The 24,826-nt window shown below is 39.4% G+C and overlaps 1 protein-coding gene across 1 annotated transcript in view; it reads right to left on the reverse strand.

Annotated features, from left to right (window-relative positions):
* The window catches only part of map2 (microtubule-associated protein 2), a 61,635-nt gene extending 38,430 nt beyond the window's left edge, over positions 1 to 23,205 (reverse strand). The window contains exons 1-4 of the mRNA XM_068328779.1: positions 23,071 to 23,205; positions 22,730 to 22,810; positions 6,386 to 6,452; positions 1,145 to 1,250 (exon numbers count right to left, since the gene is read on the reverse strand). The gene's annotated coding sequence lies outside the window, so the exon portion shown is untranslated. The remainder of the gene's footprint in view (positions 1 to 1,144; positions 1,251 to 6,385; positions 6,453 to 22,729; positions 22,811 to 23,070) is intronic.
* Between the last annotated feature and the right edge of the window lie 1,621 nt (positions 23,206 to 24,826).

Genomic DNA, 24,826 nt, shown 5'->3' on the forward strand with positions numbered 1-24,826 from the left:
AATAATAGAGAAGAACATGTACACTCCTGCTGGGCGCAGAGGGTGGTAGGCAACACATAAAAACACCGTTCTCAACATCGCTGACCTCATTACCTTTGAACAAGTGCAGACAACAACGCGAAGCCATGAAAGCCTGATTGCTTTTCAGCGGGCCTCACAGCCGATCGTCACTCTAAAGCAGCTATTCTCTTCCCACTCAGTACCAACTTCCCACTCACAGCTCCTAGCTGCCTGCACTCACATGTACATCCACCCACACAGCAATTTCATCCGTGGAGGTAACAGCCATTCTTTCAGTCTATCCCTTTTTTTTCTCTTTCTGACAGGTATTCAACATATCTCAAAGGTTTAATGTGTAATACACAAGGTAGCATTACAAGAGCTCTTTATATTACCAGCAGCATGATGGTTGATGTGTCATCATTAACACTGGGGCCTGGCCACAACCACATTCATGTTCTTTCTATCTATACCCAGGTAGCTCGGAGGTGCTTGAACTGCTTGCTTTACATTAATGTGTTTCCATATATTTGTTAGTAGGAAAATGATAAACTGATATTAATGACATTTTATATAACAGTAGATTTTGGACCAAGGAAGAGGCAGTTTGAGGCAGATATGCTACAAATGAGAATTATTATTATTATTATTATTATTATTATTATTATTATTATTATTATTCACCTAGTTAATTAGAGATAGTGCTTAATTCTCCAACCTAACAACTCATGACAAGTTGTTCTGCTAGATGTGTCCAGAACAGTGTAAAAATTACACGTATACGCAGTTCTACATAGCACCAAAATTTCTGTGAATTGAGAGTATTTACTTTTCTCCAAAGAACCCATGTCAGAGTGTTTCCACCTCCAACAATGAAGCGATGTTTTTACCAGCATTGTTAATAACATCAATCAAAACATTAGAAAATTCCTTGTGGTAATTTTGCTGCCAACTTCCTGAATAATGACAACAATACAAAAACTACACAAAGATATTCCCATAAGATCTACCAATCTACCAAGTTTAGTCTGAATACAAGCAATATTCTGGATTGGTAATCCACCCCGTGTCAATTCATAGGACTCAAAAAAAATTTTTAATGTGAGATAAATAATTTGCTCCGAGTGAAAGACAACATTGTTACCTGGTCAGGTGGTCTAGGACTGGAGGATGACGTTGTACTGGAAGCTCAACCACTGTCTTTGTTTCCAAACTACTGAGAATCAACGGGGACAACGTCTCAGTCACACCTGTAGATGATGAAACACATGATTATTCACGTATTTTAATTTCTTCATTAATCTCTACTTTATCAATGTGGCTGAAAATCAATAAATCAATCAATTGGAAAAAAAAACAGTAATGATTTTTGACAATAAAATAATAATGGAGAAGTCAAAGGAGAGGGACAGGACAAGAAACACACTTCTACTCTTGTCATCAATTAAACAACTAAACAAAGTGCAATTATTTAGTGACCTCCAGAAGTCCTGGTGTTTCCACCCACTCAAGCTGTTTCCATCTGCTTCTAACCTTTAAGCTAAGCACACCATCTTCAGGCTGTATAGCCTACACTTGGGTAGTACCGGTAGAATCAGTCTATACCAAACACTCTCTTAGGAAGGTCTCATTTTATTTCTCTTGATCAAATCAAAAAGAGCTCTTAAAGTCCACTGAATAAAAGAGCTGTTAAGATTCATCTCTTTGCATTTCACTAAGATCTATAGTTTCTTAAACCAGTAGTTTTCTGTCCTTCACCTCAACAGCAGCTGAAGGTCATGAGAAAGTAGCACATCAGACATGACCCTTGGACTTGTTTGTAATTTCTCTTTTTAAGTATACAGCATTGTTCCCACACAGTGTGTTACAACCCACCTCAGGCACAAGACAACTCTGCATTTTATTACTTGTTATTTTATGGTACTCTATAGTACCTTTACATTATTTTATTTACTGTTACATTACTATTAAATCTTTAATGGGGTGGGGGGTTGCTTTATGGGTCTACATATGTGCGCATGTGCATTAGGAAAATCCTAATTCATCACCCAGTGATTACCATGAAGGCAGATTATTGTTAAGAAATGTGCTTGGAAAGGCTGCATTAGAGCCCTTGAGATGAGCCATGCTGCCCAGTAAGATCAACTCATCTTATTTACTATATGTATAGTCAACTGCTCTCACTAATGATCTGTTTTCTGGATCCGTATACATATTTTCACTTGACAGAAATGTCTTTTTCTATTTGCAATTGAATAATAGATAATCTCACAATGTAAGAAATTGTATCATTTCATATGAAAAAAACATCCATTCAGATTTTTTTTCCATATCTGATGTTATTCTATGAATGACTGGAAACTTTGTGAAGGGAGAGTCAAGGTCTAGATGCACAAAATCACATACAGCCAACACACATCAGGACACCTGCACACTTTGACATTCTAAACTTATGAGCCACTTGGACACCTCTTCCCGAGCCATCCTTTCCTTGCCCCAGTGTGAAGGTTTTTTCTGCTCATTTCTTACACAATCATGTACCTCCAACACACATTTTAGACACACACAAAAGCACATAAACCTATTAAGCATGCACACACAGCCTGTCAATGAAAGTGCTCTTTTCTGTCCCTGGAGACTGCTCATCCAACAGCCACCTCATGTCCATGTTTAATGCACTCTGCGTGGGTGATGTGTATGCATGTGAAATGTGTGTGTTCCAGGTGACCTAGCCTTTCCCTGCTTAAAAAATACAAGGAGGTCAGTGCACTTATTTCTGAGGAGTTTTCAGCAAATGAAGTTCCAAGCTTTGGATATTTCCATGATAGCATAAAATGAGTTCCTAGAGAGTTTGATTCTGAATAATGTAAAGCTTTAATTTTTTAATGAGTGTGCAAATCGGCAAGCTACATCCTTTACCTGTACCTGTAATGCTGCAATGAGATTATAAGATGACTTACTGCATTTGTTGTTTCTGAGGCTCCCCAAATATCAGTGACAAAAAGATCTTGAATCTTTTGAGCATTACAAAAGCAAATGATTAATGATTTTGTTATGCAATTATCCATCCATTCAGCCATCTTCTACCATGCCCAGGTGACAATAACCAATACTAAAATGTAAGTGATATCTAAAATGAAATATCTATGGGATCAGTAAGCTTTTCACAGAGTTTAAGTGACTATTCATCTCCATTAGCCTCTCATTTTAATGAATGAATGAATGAAGAAAACTTTAATAATCCCAAGGGGAAATTATTCAAATTTATCATGTCCTCTCCTCATTAACCCATTCTCCCTTAAACGGAGTGTCTGAGATCTACAGGAAACAGTAGCGCCCGAAACAATCTTCATGTATATTCAGCATTTGTATCAGATTACAGTTTTAAAATGAAATAGGGACAAATGGGGGAACAGATTTTATGTTCTCAAGACTCCGGTGACTGAACCAGAAAGGTCAAACAAAACAGTAAATGTACTTAAAACTTTCTGTTTGTCCGATTGAAAAAAATGGTTTTTTAGACTCTTTCAATCTATACATTTTTTCCCCTTTATTTAAACTGTTGTTCATATGTCAGTTTTGCAAAGGGAAAGAATAAAGTTCCTCATTCTTATCTCACTCTTAGCTAACTACTTTCCATGGGGCATGTACTGTATATACTGCAACAATGAGCGAGTGTTGAACTCCTTAAGAGATTGTACAGGATTTTTCTGTTATATCCTCCTACACTGTATAAACATATGAAATACTTAATACTTTTGTGCGTAGACAAAACTTTCCATTCGTGGTTTTGGTCTGAATTTGCAACTTAAAGGTTTTTAACATATGGAGCTTAGAGTGGATACAAAAAGGGGTAGACTAACTAATAATGGTATCACTTTGATTTCAACATCTAGGGGTAGGTTTCTCTGACAGGTATCTCTGCCCAATCACCTTTGTGGTCAAGTGGAGAGTTAGGAGCCATTCGCGTACTCTTACCAAAGAACGTCAAACAGCGGTCGAGCCCAGAGGCAGTCCCTAAATTACAATTGTAGGAAGACTCAGCCTTTAAAAACAAGTACTGGTAGTAAAATCTTTAACTCAATTCTAAAGCTCAGTGAAGGGCAGCAAGGACTGGTATGATGTGGTTTCATGTTTTCATACGTGTTAGACGACTGGAAAGAGCTTCAAAACTGTTGCGCCTATCGAGCGGTGCCTGTTTATTTGAAGTTTATGTAAAGCATCCTCATGGGTCCCCAGACCATAACTTAATCAACAATGCACTGTTGGGTCATCAGCATCACACCCACCCACCAGGCGTCACGTTGATCAGATGGAATCATTGTTGAGACAATGATTCATGCAAACTGTCCGTGAGACCATTAAATTAGCAAGGTTGGGATCAAGAAATAATTTCTTATAATGATATCTTACATAGTCATCATTCCACAGACACTTCCTTGAGCCCTGAGCAGTCCAATCAACAAGTGTGAAATCCATGGAACAAACACCTCCTCAGACTGACAGGCAGGCTGACAGAGACAGACCGACTGACAGACAGACAGACAGACAGACAGATTTCTGCCTTACAATAAGATGACTGGAGCTGCTGACTGTTTAAAACTAGGAAAACTGTTTGAGTCTGTTGGTCAAGTGTCTACAGAATTAGGAGATTCCTTCACTAATTCAGTTCAATTTTAAAATCAACAATTCATTAATAGTAATATAAAGTAAAACTAAGAACTGCGTGTCAACATTCTCAGTGTGTGCTGCTGTGGACAGAACCCTGACCACCATAATCACAGGTGAATGAGAGCAGTGACTTAAAACACACTTCTGTTGCCTGAAAGAAACCAATTATGAGATACACATCTTTCAAAGCGGTGGCGCAGTAGTTAGCGCTGTCGCCTCACAACACGACGGGTCCGGGTTCGAGTCCCGCTCTGTGCGGAGTTCAATCCCCATGTTCGCTCCAGGTTCTCCGGCTTCCTCCCACCTCCAAAAGCATGTGCATCAGGTTGATTGGCCGCTCCCAAATTGCCCGTAGGAGTGAGTGTGTGTGTGCGTGTTTGTATGTCCTTGTATGTGGCTCCGCGGTGCACTGGCGTCGTGCCCGGAGTGTCCCCTGCCTCACGCCTTATGCCAGCTGGGAAAGGCTCCAGCTCCCCGTGGCCCGCTACGGCAGATACATCGGCAGTACATGAAGATGAATGAAGATGAACGACATCTTTCAAAGCATGTGTGAGTTTTTACTGAATTCTGTCCAATGATTTTTGAGACCAAAGCAAGGCAACCTGAGGGACAATGTTGAAACCATCTGTTTGATTTCGCTAAACATTCACTTGCAACACTTTATGGGGGGAACATAGAATTTAATTTGTTTGCATGACCTCATATTTTTATAATAGATGATAACAACATCATACTGACAAACAAACCAAAACCACAGACAGCAGTGAGTTATTGTCATTGTTGGTGGTGTTGTTGTTGAGATCAGGGTAAATGTAAAATGATAATGCAAATCACAACAAATTCATCAATACAAAAAAATTCATCCATATGTGGTACATTTAGTTGGGAGATTAGCTGCAGGCAGGAAGACCACCCCACTGATACACATACAGAACCATGTTTCCATAGAAGCCAAAAATAAAATTAGAATAGTCGATAAGAGTGTGGGAAAAGGTAATACAGATAGAAGGTGGTCTAATATCAGTATGGGGAGGGTCATAAACTTTTAAATTACCGTAAAAAATAAGATACTTTGTCGCAGAATTCGCATGTGGTTCCTGGAACGCTTTACACACGAGGAACCAGGGCGCACTGTATGATGAATATATGTATCCATACATAGTCTACCCATACAGACTATGTATGGATAGTCTGCCAGACATGCTTCAGACAGAATTACAATCTTTGAGATTCATGTTGTTTCATGAAACCAGCAGCTACAGTTTCAGTGATGTGCTCTGGAGAGATGACTCACTGATGTGTCTCCATCATCACCCCCGTCTATGACATTTTTATTTGAGGGAGATTGAAAGATTACCCAGTTTCTTTTTGACATGTAACATTTTAGCTTGATTCAAGAGATGGGTGTCAAAGGCTTGAAAGAAACTGATGCATTCTGGGGAGCAAACTGTCACCACCATGATCCACAAATCAAAGGAATTACTTGTATTTTACCCTTTAGACACATTGACACGCGTTCCACTAATGATACCTATTAAAAGAACACATATGCATGAACCAACCAAATACAAATGCACTGTTCTCCCATTATAGTCTCTGTATTAAGCAGACACAGTGACGCAGAATCTTGCAGCATCATCCTCATTCATCAGCAAAGAGAGGGACAAACAATACTGCAAAACAAAGAGGGTGAACGAGATGTTGAGAAACTCACCCAGCTAGATGAGATGTTGCCCGTGGGTCAGAAGGACCAGTAAAACCCAAGACCTGAGAGGGTGATACTGAAAAAAGGAGAAGTGAGAGAAAGGGGGGGAGAGGGAGAGAGAGAGAGAAGGAGGGATTAGATTTGGCTGTCAGTGACTGCAGTGGCAGGTGGTACTATGGTGAACACATACAGACACACACTCAGCAGATCTCAGGGACAGATGAAAAGAAGAGGTAGAGGCAGAGGTAAGATAGTAAGAAGCATCTGAGGAGAAAGAGAAGGACTGATAGTAGTGTCCAATCAGCTGTCAAGGATGCCCTGAGGTACAACACAGTAAGAGTAAGACAAGACAGTTAAGTGGGATAAAGAAACAGTGTGATAGCATGAAAGTGTGTGTGTGTGTGTGTGTGTGTGTGTGTGTGTGCGTGCGTGCGTGTGTGTGTGTGTGTGTTTCAAGCTTCATGGAAGGGTAAACAAAAGTCACACAGTTCTATTTCCCAGACCCATACAGGACCAGACACACTCTATCTAGCCTCAGTCCAACAGTCACACTCTGAACATCTCAATGTAAGGACATTCCCAACCAGTGTCTGCCGCTATGTTGAACAAGCAATCAGTGACTTCATGTGATCAGCTCGGACAGCTAGCTGTTACATCATTGTGCTCAGAGAATAGCCGAGTCAGACACTATGTCTTCAGTGTACCCTAACAGACACGCAAAATGGCAAACCGATGACCAAACTCAGGTAGGACAGCAATGTCTGGCTCTGGGGTTGCAGATTGTGACCCAAGAACAACCTCTTCTTTTAAAGTTACAAGATAAGAGTTCATGAGGCGGAGAGAATCAGAATCCGACAACTTCAGAAGTTGTTAACCAAATAAGACAAAAGTGTGGTTTCAGAAATAAAACATGCATTTTTCAAAATAAATTTGTAAAAAGCAGCAACTATTCACTGACTGAGGACTTCTCAGTCCTCCGTCAATCGGAATGCTTCTGTTTCTACTAGATGTTTTCAGATTTCTTCTTCTGTCTTCAATTTAATAATGAAACTGCTGTTGTTAGAATTGTTAGTCCTGATTTGTTCATCTGTCAAAGGGAAACAAGAAGTGCAATCATAGCCTGTCTTTGTGATACAAACTTCTAAACACACAGTCAACCATGACTAAATCCATGTCTGTACTTGTTTCACAGCTTCATCAAACTCCAGATCCGATCGAAATGAAGTCATCTTCTCAGGAACAAAGCAGATCTAAAGATTTACGCCGTTAACTGTTTAACGGGCAAGCAACTATTTTTGGTAATTTGATTTTCAACATGACAATTTTTGACAGATGTTACAACAGTTATGAATGTCAATGCCCTATAAAGGGTAAAGGCTGTGTCTGTCTGAATTTACATCCTCATTTAATATGAAAGGAACAAACTCTCAGAAAGGAATTTCTGCAATGATTTTATTTTTTATCTAAAAAATACCATTAGAGCAAAAGCTTGTCAACCCATCCTCAATGAGGAAATTCTTTATACAAATTAGTTATGTTAGACATGCAGGCCAGAGCGCATACACACAAACAAAAGGCTTTTAGATTGAGGCAGCCAAAGGCAGTCACAAGGCCCCAACGTTTTGTTAACGTTATAACAAAAAACAACTGAAAATCACCTTTTGAGTAAAATACAAAATATACAAAGTACAAACTGAGAGTCATCATGAGGGGTAAAGCAATAAATAAACACAAAATCACCATGAAGTGGGATATTCATGACAGAAATCATATTTCCCAACTTGGTTGCTCTTTCCAGATTTCTGGAAATATTTTTTTTAATCTCAGCCAACTCCTCTGCTCAGCCTTCAGTCCGTTCTGTTGTTATCAACAGGAACTTTATCTGACCTAAGTGTTTTTGACAGACAAGCTGAATGTCGTACGAGTCAAACCCCATGCTTAAGCCTGGACTTGTCCTTTGTGTCTTAGAAATTACCTCTCAAAACATAAAACCTTTATTTTTGTCAGCAGGGAGCTCTGAATGGTTGGGGGGATGCCATCATGTGACGCTAGATCTGCAGACATGTGGTGATGAGAGAGGCATGAACACTATAAATAGACCTATAAACCCACCTCAGAGCACGACAGCACATATATACAGCATATTTCCAGTAAAGAGAAGGAATGAATGATCTTGTTGCACCATAACCTGACTCCTTTTACCTCCTCAAACACTGCTGTGGAACGTCTCATTGGAGCCCCATGATCGATGATATTGGACAAAATTACCAAAACCAGCACCAGATTTTATTTTCTAAGGCGGGTTGTTAGGAACATTATTCATAATTACCATTCCTATACATTACTTTTTATCTCAAATACACAGGTCATCCATAATAATATGACTCTTACAGATTGGTATCTATTATAGATGTACTGTTATGCATAGATGAATTAATACCACACAATGAAACAGCCCTGTCGGGAGTGCAAACCTTACATGTAAAGGAAAGTTATCCGTGAAACAGTAAGACCAGAGTGTTTCATCAGCGTACCTTTTTCAGTCAGTTTTATAACAACTTCAGTCTTAAACGGCCTGTTCTAAATGCCTGGAAGAACATGGTTAGTCATTTCTATTAACGTTTCAATGCACCATAAAATCTAAAAAACATTTTTGGGGATTTAAAAACCAACACTCTTGAGGATAATACCATGTGTGAAGTTTTCAGCTGTGAGATTTACAATAACACTGGTACTGATATCTCCCTGTGTGGGTCATCTAGCAGGTACTGTATGTCTTGTTGCTGTGACAACATGTCTAAATCTTGCAGCTGCAAAAGCAGCTGCAGGATTTATCATCTCATACTTGTATTAATATCTAATATGCCAATATTGTTTCTAGCTAATATAAAATACAGACATTCATTTTGCTTCACTGCTCTCATTCACCACTGACCTTTAGCTTTTTTACATGAAATCAATACCCTAGAAACAAAGAATGAGAATAAATCAAAAGAAACTGATATAAATGACTAAAAATGAGAGCTGTAAGGAATGGCGTGAAAAGACACAGTCAAAGGGGTCAGTGGCAACTCCTAATGGTTTAATGATAAAACCAACAATGACATAAAATCCATTCAGATGAATGTTTCTTGCTACCTAGTAGCAACACAAACTGACTGGTGCTCATCATCACATTAAACATCCATCCATTTTCTTGTAGACGAGGCATCTGTTGATGAGATGTTGTCTAGACTGCAGACATCATCTGGAGCCAGCTGACTACGCCAGATGCATCCCTGGTGCACACCTGAGCCACATTAAAGACAAAAAAACATTCATCCACACACTCACACCCACGAGCAATTTGAAATGATCAGTTCACCTGTTTTTGGAGGTGGGAGGAAGCCGAAGAAACAGTAGAAAACTCGGGCATACTTGGGGAAAACACGCAAATTTCGCACAGAAAGGACTCGAACCCTGAACCTTCTAGCTGTAAGGCGACAGCTCCAACTGTGTTATATTAAACATTTTATTCACTATTCATAATGAGCAAGAGAGAATAAAACATTCTGCTAAAGTAGTTGGCCTGTTTCAATCAGTGTCTTCTCCAGTTGAGCAAATACATTTCTTAATTCAAATCAAAAGAAATGTTAAATAATAAAGAAAACAAAACTGGAATAAAACTGAGATGACTAATAAACACAAAAACTTCAGTCATGTTCTGTTAAAAAACAAATATCCTCAATAAAATGTGGTTTCAACATGTTATCCCTTTCCTTTTCATCCTCTGTGTTTAAGTAGCATATCTGACAGTCGCAGGAGAAAAAAATAAGCCGTCATGTGTTTAGTGAAGTAAAAAACTCGTCCTATCGGCTTCAGACAACGTACAGTTCATGTGGTGAAGCTCTTTAAAAGAGAGCAAGCATTTTCACAGCTTTATGAGTTTGCGTGGGCTGCAATAGGACCAGCAACACTCAATTATGCTACCAGCAAGCTTATTAACACTCCCCAGTCTGTGATCACACACACACACATACACACACACACACGAAGCATGCATACCTACAGAACAGTTCACACACACACGCACACACATACTCACAGCAGACATATGCACAGCTTGTGGTTGAGATCACTCATTGTTGTTTGACTTTATCTGGCAATTTAAACACATTCATCGTTCAAAGAAAGGAAACCCTGAAGTATTCAGCTTCTCACAGCATATTTTTTTTGAACTTACATGAAACATCTTGAAGAATTATTATTTAATTTCCCTGAATTGACTGCTTTGTTTTGATCAACATTGCTTTGATCAACTTCATTCATGATATTTAACGCTCCTTTGTTCAGCTGCAGAGTAAGTCTGAATGGTGTTTTTTTAATAAATAGCAACAAAAACAAAAATCATAAAATAAATGTTAAATAATAACTAAATCTTCACCGTCGAGTTCAAACATTCCATGGTTACATGAGACGATGTCTACATCGACACTGTCAGTGAACTTCTATGTGTGTGGGCTGATGGAGGGGAGGGCATCAGCACCTTTACCTACGTCACTGTTTTCTCTCGAAGGCTGAGTGGGAGTTCGCTTTCCAAAAAACCCAGAAAAAAACTCAGAAGTGGGCTGAATTAAATGTAGTTCCTTGCATTTCAGGGTCCTCACTCATGCTGGCTGTCAAAGCTTAATGGGGTAACAAAACACAGCCATTGTTAATGTTTTTAGTAATACAACATTAACAATGACTGTGCACTAACATGTTAAAGTGTGAGCTGTAATGAAGGCCTTAAGAGAGTACCTGGATGCTGTATGCTACAGGCACTGCTAACTGGATTAATGAAGAGCGTGCAGATTAGTGATTAGTTTCGGTGTGAGAGGGATTAGGTGCACCTTAATCTTTAATGACTCCAATGGTGTTTGGTTTATTTACTTTTGTGGATGATGAAGAAAATAGTCATGTCTGCATCTAAATGTTAGATATGTTGGATGAGCTGGAGATCGTAACAAACATTACATACACAACTTACATGCTACTATTGTGACCTTTGTGAAGAAACGGACAATACCGTCAGCTATGTAATCCAATGATCATCTTCTATGTCTCTTGATGTTTATGGCTTCACTGTTGGATGAATATTACGGTCAAATCAGCTCCCTACACTCAGTGTGACGTTGTAAGACAAACGAGCATGTTATATTAGATGGTTCTGGTCTTGTAAATTCTTTTTAAAGTAAATTTCTTCCTTCCAGACTTCCTGTCTGTGTCTATTTACTCTTCACTGGGATTATTCATCATACTGGAGTTCCTGCTGCCGCTGATTGAAGAAGTCCCCCACAGAGGGTCGCATACCTGAACATCACTAGAACCTCACACCCACTCCACAACATCGGTGCACAACAATAATGGAAATGCCTGTATCAGAGCTGCTACAACATCCAAAAAGCATCAAGGGGGGGTGGAACAAACTGAAATTCCATTACACTATTATACCCTTCAAATACAATGTCAGAGTAGAATAAAGGCACATCAAGATCAGAGTTCAAAACCAGAGTTCTCAACTGTCAGGAGGGTAGAATCATTGTCATGTCAGTGGGTTCTGAGACTATTTCAATCGATGTCTTCATTTTGCTCATCAAATGGACCAAAATCTTATGTCTTGTCTACAGATTCTGCAACTGAATGTTGATATTTATCAATACCGACTGATTGCAATCTGATGCATCCAAAAAAGCATGTTGACACAGGGTTTAATGCGTGTCTTTGTGTCCATGAGTGGGAGCACGTCTCACTGTGTACACTGCTGGTTGGAGTAGGGAGGGTGGATGTGGGCGATGACGAACAGTGACTCCGTTTCCACAGCAACAACCTAACTCAGTCAGTCTCCATGGCAACAGATAACAGCATCAGCTGATTCAGTCTCAGTAAAGGTTGATACCACAGGCAGGAAAATATTCTTAATATTCTTTAATGAAGGCTCCACTGTGTACGCAAAACTGCCCATTCATGTTTTCTCTAAATTGTCAGTCAGCTTGTTTTATATTTATTATCACATAAATGCCATTTCCCAATAGTGAGCATGTAATATTCATAATTAACCCATGCGGTAAAACAATGACCTCAAAACATACCTGAACCTCTGGAACAATATTCTCATAAATTAGATTAGATTGTTTCTGTATTCTGTTATAATTATCTGCCTTTTCTGCTTAAGATAATTAATTTCAGGACTCTTCCTGAATCAATATATAAACTGTGCCAGAACATTTTTTTTATCTAACATTACCATTTTTCAGTCTTCAAGTCTTAGACATTAATTATTAAAGTAAAATACTTTTATCGTCATTATTAGTCTGTGTGTGATATTTTAAATATGTTTGGCTCAAGTCGATAGCTAAACCCTGAATATAGGCTGGCAGGTGTATTTCATTTTAACATTTTACACACCTACATCCACTTTTCTTCTGACCTCTTTTCATCTGCACGCGCGCGTGTATGTGTGTGTGTGTGTGTGTGTGTGTGTGTGTGTGTGTGTGTGCGTGCGTGCGTGCGTACGTGTGCGCACGAATATGTTTGCAAATAATCCCCTCATCTGGTGTAGTATTGTAATTGCCTGATGCAGGAGGGTTGTCACTCTTATTTAATCCTATATAACCTCGCAGTAACATGGTAATCTAATAGCTATTGTATTGTAACTCGGCTTGTCCTGGTGTGTGTGAAGATTATTTTGCATGACCAATGATGCCATGATTTTTTTGTGTTATGTTAAAAGAGGTACATTTTTAAGTTTAAAGTTTTATAAGAAAAATCTAGATGTTTCTAGAATTGCTTAATTAACATAAGACACGAGTAAGCAGTATATCGTACATTAAAGTGGTATCACTGAACTGCTGCAACTTGTGGGTCCACAGTGTCGTGACAGCAATCTCGTCTTGATACAAGAGTGAATGGATTTGATTTTGCTTATTTTTTATTCTGCATTTTGTTTGTTTTTACATTATTTTTGGGGTATTTTTCCCTTCCTGACTTGCTGCCCTCCATACATGTAGTACATTTATCCCACTGTGCCATCTACACCCCAGGATTTCTTTTTTTAATTATTTAATCACACCTCTTACATGAAGGGTGAGGGATGTTGGTACAGTTCAGAGTGCGTCTCTGATTTTTGTTACAAGGTACCAGCTGTGTGCATTGACCTTTTCATTCCACCATGGATGCCGGTTAGAAACAAAAATCAGTCCCCTCAGCTCTTGTGGACCTGGGATCGCCATACCAGTTCATCAAACATCAGAGATAGACAACAGCTTATATTTAGAGGTAAACAACAGTAATCAACATATACAAATGTTCAGGTTGTGACAAAATAGTGAACACACATTACAGGATGAGAAAACTGAGAAAACCATTAATCACTAAGCTGCAAATGGGTGAATGGATGTGTTACTGCTAAATAAAAGATTCTAGACTATAACGAAACAGTGTTGATTACCATGTTGTAGACAAAGAGATCTTCACATAGTTGTGAAAAATTGTGAAATACCCCAAAAGTGCTCATTTCCAGGGGTGAAGAGGTTCAGTGGTTGCATGTGACAGCATCACATACCTGAGAAGCTCGGTTTATTAAACTAAGAAGTGGAGACATTTGCTTTTTGAGAATCTGTGTGAGCAAACAGTCTAATTCCATGACGCATAACACAAATGAGCTCTGGAATGCAAAACTGCGATCCGTGAACAACAACAGTGAGTGAAGACTCTACCTTGCACAGCACAGCAGGTGATAAGTCACCTGGTGATAAATCTTTTGAGCCCAAGCTCATCTGAGACAAATTGATGCGAACATTTTACCATCGTTTTTGGAAATCATGGATGCTAGTTGGGATATTGCATAATAGACACCCGAAGAATTAAGCAGTGAGCTGTGTAACATGCTTCCTGTAACGTTTTTGATTTGCAGATGTTTTTAGAAGTCAAATGCTGAAGTGTACTACATCTGGTCTTTTTTAACATTTTGGTAATCTCCAAGTGACACTCCTATTTTTTCCAAAAGAACTAAATTGTTCCTTTTGCATGGATGAGTCAGCCTGAATGCTCACGCATACATAGTTATATTCGTTCATGCACTTCATGTTCAGAGTTCATAAAAACTTACTTTTGTGATCAAAAACATTGATTTGAGTCTCAATTTTGAGGCTTTTCTGTAAACAATTTTAAAATAAACAATAAATATAGCAACTTCTGATCAATCCATATCAATTTCAGACTTAAAATAATATATTGATTTAAGCCCCACCCATTTCTGGTCAAACCACACCTACTTCCGGTTTAAGCTCCACCCACTCCCAGTACAGATACAGGTACAGATAATTTAGATGGTTGAACAGATACAAATAGTGGTGTACTTGCTCATCCCTAATACGTACCATCAGGTGTCGCGCATTAATCAAAGGGTTTGATCAAAATAGAGTTGGCAAGAGCAGATGGTGAAAGATTAAAGCTTAAAAGAAGGGGGCTACCTCCTCTTCCCCTGGAGAGACAACCCTAGATGGAAACACGCCATTACAAACACACAAGAAAGGATTGGAATTGTTTATGATAGTGCCACAGAGCTTTATACTGTTTGAAGTAGTCAGGATTTGATGACAGGACCAGCCTGTCAAGAAGAGGAAAGTCTTGTGGAACGCATTCAATGAGTCACATCAATCAAAAGGTGGAGAAACCGCAGAATTAAAGGGAGACGCTTCATCTAGTCATCAGTTGTGACTCGTCTGTATGTCTGCTTTTGTTCACACTCTCTCTCTCTCTGTTTGTGTGTGTGTGTGTGTGTGTGTGTGTGTGTGTGTGTGTGTGTGTGTGTGTGTGTGTGTGTGTGTGTGTGTGTGTGTGTGTGTGTGTGTGTGTGTATGCGTGCGTGTGTTTATTACGCAATCGATCAAAGGACAATTTGCCTCCTCAAAAACCCTAAAGAAAACAAGAAAAACTTCAGAACAGTCAGGGGAGCATTTCTGTTCCTTTTGTTTTGTATCTGTGTGTAACTTTTAAGTTCCTCCATTTGAATTCCCGCAGACATCCAATGGCTCTACAACCCCAGATCGCACACTGAACAAAGCATGGGGGGAGACAGTTCCGATGAAGTCAAGGGGAGCAGAAAATGCCACAAACCAGGAATATAAATGCCAACATTACAGATATAAGTCAATTACTCAGGTAATTTCAATTCTTGCAGTCAACAATGTAACACTCATCATGTGTGTTTCATGATGAAAGGAAGACTGTCATTTGTTGTGAACCTAGAACTTGGTGATCTTTGTGTTTGAATAAATAAAAAAGGCACATTTATGCATTTGTGTATTTGTTCTGTGTATAATGTCTTTATCCAAGATGTGAGGATCCAAAAGACAAGAAGTGTTGTTCGTTTGAAAACTCTCTGTCTTGACTAAGTTGATGAAAAAAAATTATAATACAGTATTCTGCAAAAAGATTGTAATCCTCTGCAAGGTTGTGATAGAGCAGCTACTGTCTCAGGCATCTGCTGCAGATCTACCGGCACCTTTGTGCTCCATTAGGACACAGTGTTAAGGATGGGAGACAGCAGTAATAGCAAAACATTTCAATCAAGTGGTGTGAGATGTAATTATAGCTATAAGACAAGTTAATGCTTCATTGTTTGATGTGTTAGGCAATTTGTTTTTGTCAGGAAGGAATTCAAAAACAGATGACTGTGCAGAATGTTTTGTGACGTTACAACGCTGTAAAAGTGGATTACGAAACACGACAGACACCAAGCAATAAAAAACAGCCCATAAAATCACATTGGAGGCAGGGTTTAATATATTTCCATTTAATTCTACTGGGGACCACCTGAGCGACTGGCAACAACCTGCGGGAGGTGTTAAGATTTGTCATATATTACTGCATCTGGATTAACAGTATCGCTCAGATGGCAGTTGTTTTCTCCTAACAGGAGTGAGGCCCGTCATCAGCACATGAGGAATTCCCGATAGAGACACTAATGAGATAAAGGAGAGAGGTTATGGGAATATTCAAGATACACGACTGATATTACTTCTATCTTTAATCTCTTGTGGAGAAGGATGTTAGTTGGTGGGAATTTAAAGATAAATTCGTTAAACAGACCCAAAGTCTACAAATGTAAGTAATGGAGTGATTACATCAATACCACTCATGATAACTGAATAAAATGAGGTTTCTTCTACCTAGAATCTAGAAGTAATGTCCAAACACAACCATACACCAAAGAACAATACCTGGACACTGATGTACAAATAACTCAAATAACACTGAACTATCACACAGATGCCAGACACTTCGGGAGAGGCAACACTAAACAGGAAGGTGAAGTGTGACTCATCCTGATCTTTCCTGTTTCATCCCACTCCTGCTTTGCTACATCTATCTGCTCTGCCGTGCAGTGTTGTTGGATAAAAATGGCCCTAGAAAAATAATTTTACCATATGAACGAACATAACCAGACGAAGCAAAAATAAAAACCATAGCTGATTCTATCATTCATTTATTTACTGAGCATTTTTTAAATGACAAGCAACAGTAATACATCTGCTCCTCAAGTTAACCTTGAGTGAAGGGAGACTGTTGTGAACGCCATATCTTAAGACAGACCTTCAGCCTCAAAGGATGCTGTCAAAAGCTAAAATAACTGCATGGATGTATAACAGTCAGCTTCCAGTATATTAGGTCTGTCAACCCAAAAAAAACAATGCAGAAAACAAAAGTTTTCAGTCCAAACTTTGTCAGCACTGAACACAGGTTACATAATCGAATCATCACGGCACCACAAACGGCATCACCAAAATTGATCAACATCAGGTTACCTAAAAAAAAAAAACATTTAAAGGGTTTGATTATAACTGTAAACCACAGTCAACCATCACCTGCATAGACGTCTATTTGAAAACAGTCTAGCTACACGGGCAATGGGAACCACAAATGTAAAAAAAAAAAAAAAAAACTTGATCTCCGGCTTGCCCCAATCCCTCACAAGACTCCAAACACTTTACTTTCACCATCAGTGGACATCTACAATTGGTGTCCTATAGTCCAGTGATTCTTAACCATAGTTTTGGCCGCGAGCGCCACCTAGAGGGCCGCAAAAAAATTTTTGTTTTGTACGTGTGGCCCGCGAGGGCCGCGGGACTGCATAGCAACTCCCGACCATGTGGTGGCGCTAATGCATCAGTTGTTACTTTAACCAGCTCCGCAATGGAGAAATTCTTAAAAGGAAAGAATGAAGACAACACCCCTACCCAAAAAAGTAAATTTTTGCGCAAGTACAATCCCTGACTTTATCAAGTACAGCTTCGTAAACGGAGGTAGCGAGGCAGTCTCGAAAGCCTAGTGTGTGGAGTGTGGGTTAACTCTTTCCAACAAAGCACATAAGCCCTCAAAACTACAGCAGCACCTAGAGACCAAGCATCTGACGCTTGTGGGAAAGCCGGTGGAATTTTTTAAAGAGAAAAGAAGATGGGCTGCAGATGCAGAAAAGATCTATCGTGTCACTGACTGGCAACTCTAAATGTGCATTAAAAGCAAGCTACCTCATAGCCAGACGTGTGGCACAGAGTAAGAAAGCATTCACCATCGCCGAGGAGTTGGTTCTGTCTGCTGCTGTTGATATGTGTTGTGAGATTGGAGTGGCCGCTGCAAAGAAGCTGCTGACCGTCCCGCTCTCAAACGACACTGTGAGTCATCGAATCACGGACATGGCCTCAGACATACAGCAACAACTCATTGAAAGAATAAAAAGTATTCCCATTTTTTCTTTGCAACTTGACGAGTCCACCGATGTCACGAATGCTGCACTGCTGTTGGTTTTTGCTCGCTATTGCTGGGACAGTAGTTTGCATGAAGACATACTGTTTTGTGGAGAGCTACCAACACGAGCTACGGCTCAGGAATGTTTCCGCTGCATGGATAACTACTACAGTGAGAATGGCATGAACTGGCAGAACTGTGTTGGCGTGTGCACTGACGGTGCAGCATCAGAGGCAGATCACATCCAGCTGCTCTATCACAGTGAAGTGAGATGGCTGTCAAGAGGACTGGTCCCCAAGCATTTGTTTGAACTGAGGAATGAGGTCTTCTTGTTTCTCACTGAGAAAAAATCTCCTCTTGCACATTACTTTGCCAACACAAAGTTCACAGCAAAACTTGCATATCTCTGTGACATTTTTTTTATTACTGAACCAGCCGAACATCTCACTTCAAGGAAGAACCAGCAACATATTTGTTGTTTTAGACAAAGTTCAAGCTTTCAAGGGGAAACTTGCTTTGTGGACCAAGAGGGCCCAGGAAAAGAGAATGGACATTGGACCCGTTTTCTGTGGATCCCACTGCAAATGATGTTGCTTTGCCCTCACATCTGGAATCCCAGCTTCTGGAAGTTTCCACTGACAGCACTTTAAAGTTGCAGGGGGCAAACTGGACCTGGGCTTCTTCTGGATTACTGTTTCAAAGGAGTACCCATGTTTTGCACTGAGGGCTGTGAAACTCCTTCTCCCATTCACGACCACGTACCTGTGTGAGTCGGGATTCTCCATCCTGGCCACAACTAAGACCAAAGCCCGAAACAGACAGAGCAACTCTGGAGGCTACTCTGAGAGTGAGCCTTTCCCCCATTCCACCCAGACTGGATCTGATTGTGTCTCAGAGGCAGACCCAAGTGTCTCATTAAGTGGTGAAGATAAAAGGGAAGATATATAATTGTTATTATTGTTATTCTTCTTTTTCTTTCGGCTTTTCCCTTCAGGGGTTGCCACAGTGATTCAGTTGCCTCCATCTAACCCTGTCTTATGCATCCTCTTCTCTCACACCAACTACCTTCGTGTCCTCTTTCACTACATCCATAAACCTCCTCTTTGGTCTTCCTCTAGGCCTCCTGCCTGGCAGTTCAGAACTCAACATCCTTCTACCAATATATTCACCATGCACAAATATAGTTTCATTTGCACGTTATTTCAATTTTATTTAGTTTTTTTTTTAAAAAACATTAATTTGAATGTATTTATTTTATCACCAGCTTTTTTATTGATTGATTTATATGCTTTATTGCTTTTATTAATTTTATTCTGAATCCTTCCTTTTTTTAAGTAAAATTTAATTATTGGTCTCTTTTTATTAACAATTTTATTTTTTATTCACTGAAGTGTGTGCACATCACACACTTCAGGTTTGATGTGTGATTTGAAGTGCTGAGGTATATTCTGTTATTGTTACATTGACATTGTTAACATTCACATGACATGTTCAATAAAAGTCTTTGTGACGATCATGTTTTATTGTCATTTTTTTTGACAAGGTTTTTACTTGTTAAACTGTAAGTGGATTTGGTTTCTTATCTAATACAAATCAAACCAAGAGTGAGATCATTTTAAAACTATACAGTGCTAATATTTAATGTACTGAAAAAAAATGGGCCTCAAGGTCAGAAAGGTTAAGAACCCCTGCTGTAATCCATCAGATATTTGACATAAACCAATCAAAACAAGTTACAGTACACATTTAAATTTATGTGGAAGAATCACAGAGGTTCTCGTCATACAGATGTTGCATGAAAGACACTAAACCCTGAGTCTCACCGGTAAAACGTGAATTTGAAAGTTATTGCATGAGATCACAGAAAAACAGTGCTTCTTTATTACATGAGGAATTCACAACCAATTTGGAAATTTCAGGATACTGGTATTTGATTATCTAAGTATTTAAAAAAGGGGAAAATGGTGGGTATTAATCATGGTTCTAATATAAGTACTCACTAAGAATAGGACTTTAATCTATTGATCTGCAATCCAATCTCCCAATATCCTGGATTCCTCCACTCAGATAGAGAGAGACAGAGATTGGCAGCTAGCTGGCAGACATGCAGGTTGAAGTGTTGTTGCTGCTGCTGCTGCCAAAGCTTCAACCAAGAGTCTCTATTCTTTCATACAAAGAGCCCTTCTCACATTCTCAGTCTCATACAGGAATTCACACACAGGATCACGTCAATCACTCAAAAAGAGTCAACACTGTCTGTTGGTACATTTTCCTGTGCAAACCCAACCAAGTATCCTGGTAGAAATCACGAGTAGGTTGTGTAACTGATGTATGGACCTTATATAAAAGGGTGCTGCTGCATGTTGCACCACATAGGATGGACTCATGCTACCTAAAGCTAGCACCTCACCCTGATGGTTGATTGGTTTCTCTACACTGGGTAACAGGGGCAAGAAGCCTTCTTAAATGTCCATCCTCTTACCAAAGCGCCTTCATACATATTACTACTAAAGAACATATAATCTTACCTAAACTAGAATTTTTCTGGAAAAAATATCAAGCTGTTGCCAGTGAACAATTCATTCTTGTGTCCTCATGTCTGTGTAGCAGGATACTGGGAAATCCTGATCTGCAGTCACCCACTGAGGTCCACATTTTTCCTTGTTAGGTTGCAAATTAAAGCACCCCACCAGGAAAGGGAAGTGTCAGTTCCATGGAACATTTCTCTCGAACTCGGAGAGAACCCATGCAGGGGAGAACGTATAAACTCTGTACAGAAAGAACAGGAACCTGCAACCTTCTCGCTGTGAGGAGACAGCGCTACCCACTGCGCCATCCTGCTGCTCTTCAAGAGGTCACATCTGCCAGTAGGTTGTTCCAAACTTTATTCCTTATATTATCAATTTAGAAACTGTGTCTTAATCTCTATCTTGATGCCAAATCCTACAGCCTAGCACTAAAAAAATAAAGTCAGCGAACTCATCACTTCCATTTTAAAGCAATGACAAGACCTTTTTATATTTATTTTGTTTTCCACTTTTTCTGTGTTCTCTCTGTTAATCTATACATCCATTACAAAGACCAAATCATTCATGCACTTTAATATCCCATTCAACCAGCGCTAGACACTGAACTGATGCTTCATTCATGATAAGAAACATTCACACTAGAGCTTCCTGAAGTATTCTGCCTGTTTGTTTTCAGTTTGTTGCATGTCAGACCACCCTCTTCCAAGATGTGTCTTCTCTTCCTACCTGTCCAATTTGATAAGGATCACTTTTTTAAAAATAAATGTAGGCCCCTGTCCAACTCTGTGAGTAAAAAATCGTTTCATCTACTAAAAATTATTACCAAAATGCAATCAGTGAAGTTAGGCCTCCTAGTTTGTCACTTACAGTTAGTTTTACAAAATGTAATCCAATTATTCGGTGCTAAAGTTGATGATTTTTAAGCATAAAAACAAATAGAACCACAATCATAGATATACAAATACAACACATAAATAAACATGCTTTCAAAATCACAAATTACAACCTACATATGCCTGTGGAAGCAAAAGTAATGCTGATTTTTAAACCGAGGAGAAACTATAAGAGAAGATCAAGCAGAAGATGAATTCCCAACAGACACAATTTATTGCAGATGTTCGTCTGCTACAAATTCCCTGTGAACTCCTGGCATTCCTGACTTTCAGCATCAGAGCATGTCATGAAAAAGAATAATGTTAACATGTTGCTGAATCTCTGACTGTCTTTTACCATTACAGAGAGATAAATGCAGACTTGGGTGAAATGACAGAAACCAGTTGACCACCAGTCTGGTCTTCCAGGTATCTGAACACAATCCCTCTGCGGGGAGGAACTCAGAGATGCTGCCTCATCTTGAATGCATCAGGCATTTGAAATGTATCTGCCCACACTGCTGGAAAGTGGGCAAGACAGTGATAAATCAATACCCTGCCCCTGTATGTTAACGGGACTGGCCTAAAGTCGACAGGCACATGAGGCATCTATCATGTTTATGTTCAATATTTAATGCACAGTCAGTCAGAGGTGAGGCGTTATGAGGTGTACCGGCCCAGCTGCAGCCACATTTTCAGGGTTGAGTTAATGATTAAATAAAAGGTTCAATACATTGATCGGGTTCTAAAGTAACAAGGGTTCACACTTGATTTCCAATGAAATCAATTCAGATAAAATATAAATGGAAATGACGAACATTATCTGTGTGATCAATCTGATACGATTCAGCCAATATGACTCAGCACCTGTTTGTACTCCTCACCTTCTCCATCATTACGCGGGTTGGATTTAATTAAAAAGCCATTTACACATAGCTATAGAGGTTTATCTCGTTGGGTTATTTTAACACCATGTTAAGGAATATTTTCAGTCCTTTTAGAATTACCACACCATTTGTGGGTATGGATTACCACCGCATCAAGGCTTGTTCCCGCAGTGGCCGCAATAGGTAGAGCTTCCAATACAGCACAATGCGGACATTATCCTTTAAACCCCATAGGAAAACATCCAATTGAGAGTGTAATTGCACCGATAACAGCAAAAGGTAATCAATAAGTCTTACCAAAATCAGAGACGTGTTTTCCTTTGCATGCTCGGTCGGAATTTCAAGGCATACTAAATTCCCCCACACTACTCAGTGAACCTGTCAGAAAACAGAGATGAGACAGCAAACTCGTAAGAACCCAGAGTCGGTCCTTTCGCAGACAAACAATGCGTCCTTTCTCCATCCCGCAGAGAGGGGCACCTCATCTTTTCAGCTGCAGTGCTTGCGGACATACTTATTCACAGTCAGAAGAAAGATTCCCCTTGAGCGCCAATGTCACAACCCGCTTTTCAGTTAGTCACTGCCTTTCATACACATTCATTTGTATTAATAAAAAAAAATTAAAATAAATGTTTTACCTGTTCTGCGCAGGGTCTTTCTTCCCAACTCCCAGTCTGTCCGACTCACTGGTGCTGCGGCTTATATTTACCGTAATTACCGTATTATAACCACGCCGTTACTTTGCACTGCGCTGCAACAACGGTGTGTTTGCGCTGCATTGTCCTCGAGAGTTTAGAGAATGTGTATGTATATGAAGTGGGAGAACATTCAAAGTGGTACTTCATATATGTCGACAGCCTACCAATAGTCGTTTCATCCCCACAGGAAACCAGGTACAAGTAGAGTAAGCAGCCGCTTATGGCCCACTGTGGCCACCAGGGGGAGCCAAAGAGCGCAAACGAGTAAGGAAATGACCGTTCAAGGGTATAAGTCTAGTGTGTCATCTACTAGAATATTGAACTAGTTTAAAAGACTATAGACTTATAGAAAATGCCTAAATTGAAAGAGTTTTTTGACCTCGTTTTTTAGCTGCCGTGCAGTTTTGGCATTGCAATTTTTTTGCATTATAAAAACTATAAACTAAAAAAAGATCGCTTTAACTGTTTTTATAACAGAAATTTAAAAAACCCCCCACAGAATTACAACCTTAGAAACAAAGTAATTAATGTCGATCCCAGGATATTATGTGGCTATTAGTATTAATGTATTTCCGTTTACCTAACAATTTTTATTACAAATACTATTTAGACACAAACTACTGCTGGGCCGTCATCCGTTGTTGCTTTCTGAGTCGAAAACGCAATTCTTTAACAAATGAAAATGGGTAAACACGTGACAAGCAAGTAAAGTTACTAGTTTTATTTCTGGTTACTAAAGCTGACGAGTCTCTTTTTATCATGCTGTTATTATAATGTTTTATTTAAACGTGCTTTCCTTAACTCTTTTCCTTTTCCAGCAGATGGCAGCATCAGCTTGTTTTACTACATACCTGACTGGGAAGCAAACACCCAGGACAGTGACGCTGTTTCATTCACCTTTTTTTTTTTTTTTAATCAAAATAGTTACAAGAACCAAGTGTTTATGGAGCATTTTCATTTCATAACCAACCCGTATGGAATGATGTGTTGTCTGTGTAGGAAAAAAAATAAAAGACATTTGACATGCATGCTTTTTTTTCTTCTTGTTATTATCGGTCACCCTTAAGCGGATCTGCCCTCAGTTTTCTCTCAGTTGTGGCTTTCTTGTGTTCATCTTCACTGCACTGCCTTCCTTCTGCTACGAGCAACCTACCTACTGTTTTATCAGTAATCTTCAGTGCTGGAAAGTCATCATCTTGACATTTTGGCCCAATCCGTGGGACATCCACCCAAGACACCACATCTCCAACATTCAGTTACCTGTTTGCATTTTAAAAATGAGCATACGTAAACTCTTTATTAACTTCCAATTTCATAATCCACTTGTTCCTCTAGAAGGTTGTGTTTTCAATCAAGGTTATATTTCAAATGAAATACAACATGGAATTTTGAATGCAGCATTACATCAAAGATTTGAATGTTGGTCTGACTGGGGGACGTCTGGTCACCAGTGGGTCCTACCTGACTGAGGTTTTGCTGTTATCCAAGCAGCTGTTGGAGATGGTCTTCAGCTCTGCCCTCAGATGGTGACGTGTTTTTGCCCTCATAACTTTTGCTTTGAGGGCAAAAACACATCACAATCTGCACACACAGATTAGGCAGATTGTGAAGCACAGAAACAACAAGAAACTTTGGCATCAAATCACCACCTTTTGATTGTTTTCCACATGGACTCTCCATCTCTGTGTTACACAAA

This window comes from Antennarius striatus, chromosome 12 (genome assembly GCF_040054535.1).
Source record: "Antennarius striatus isolate MH-2024 chromosome 12, ASM4005453v1, whole genome shotgun sequence".
Taxonomy (NCBI): Eukaryota; Metazoa; Chordata; class Actinopteri; order Lophiiformes; family Antennariidae; genus Antennarius; species Antennarius striatus.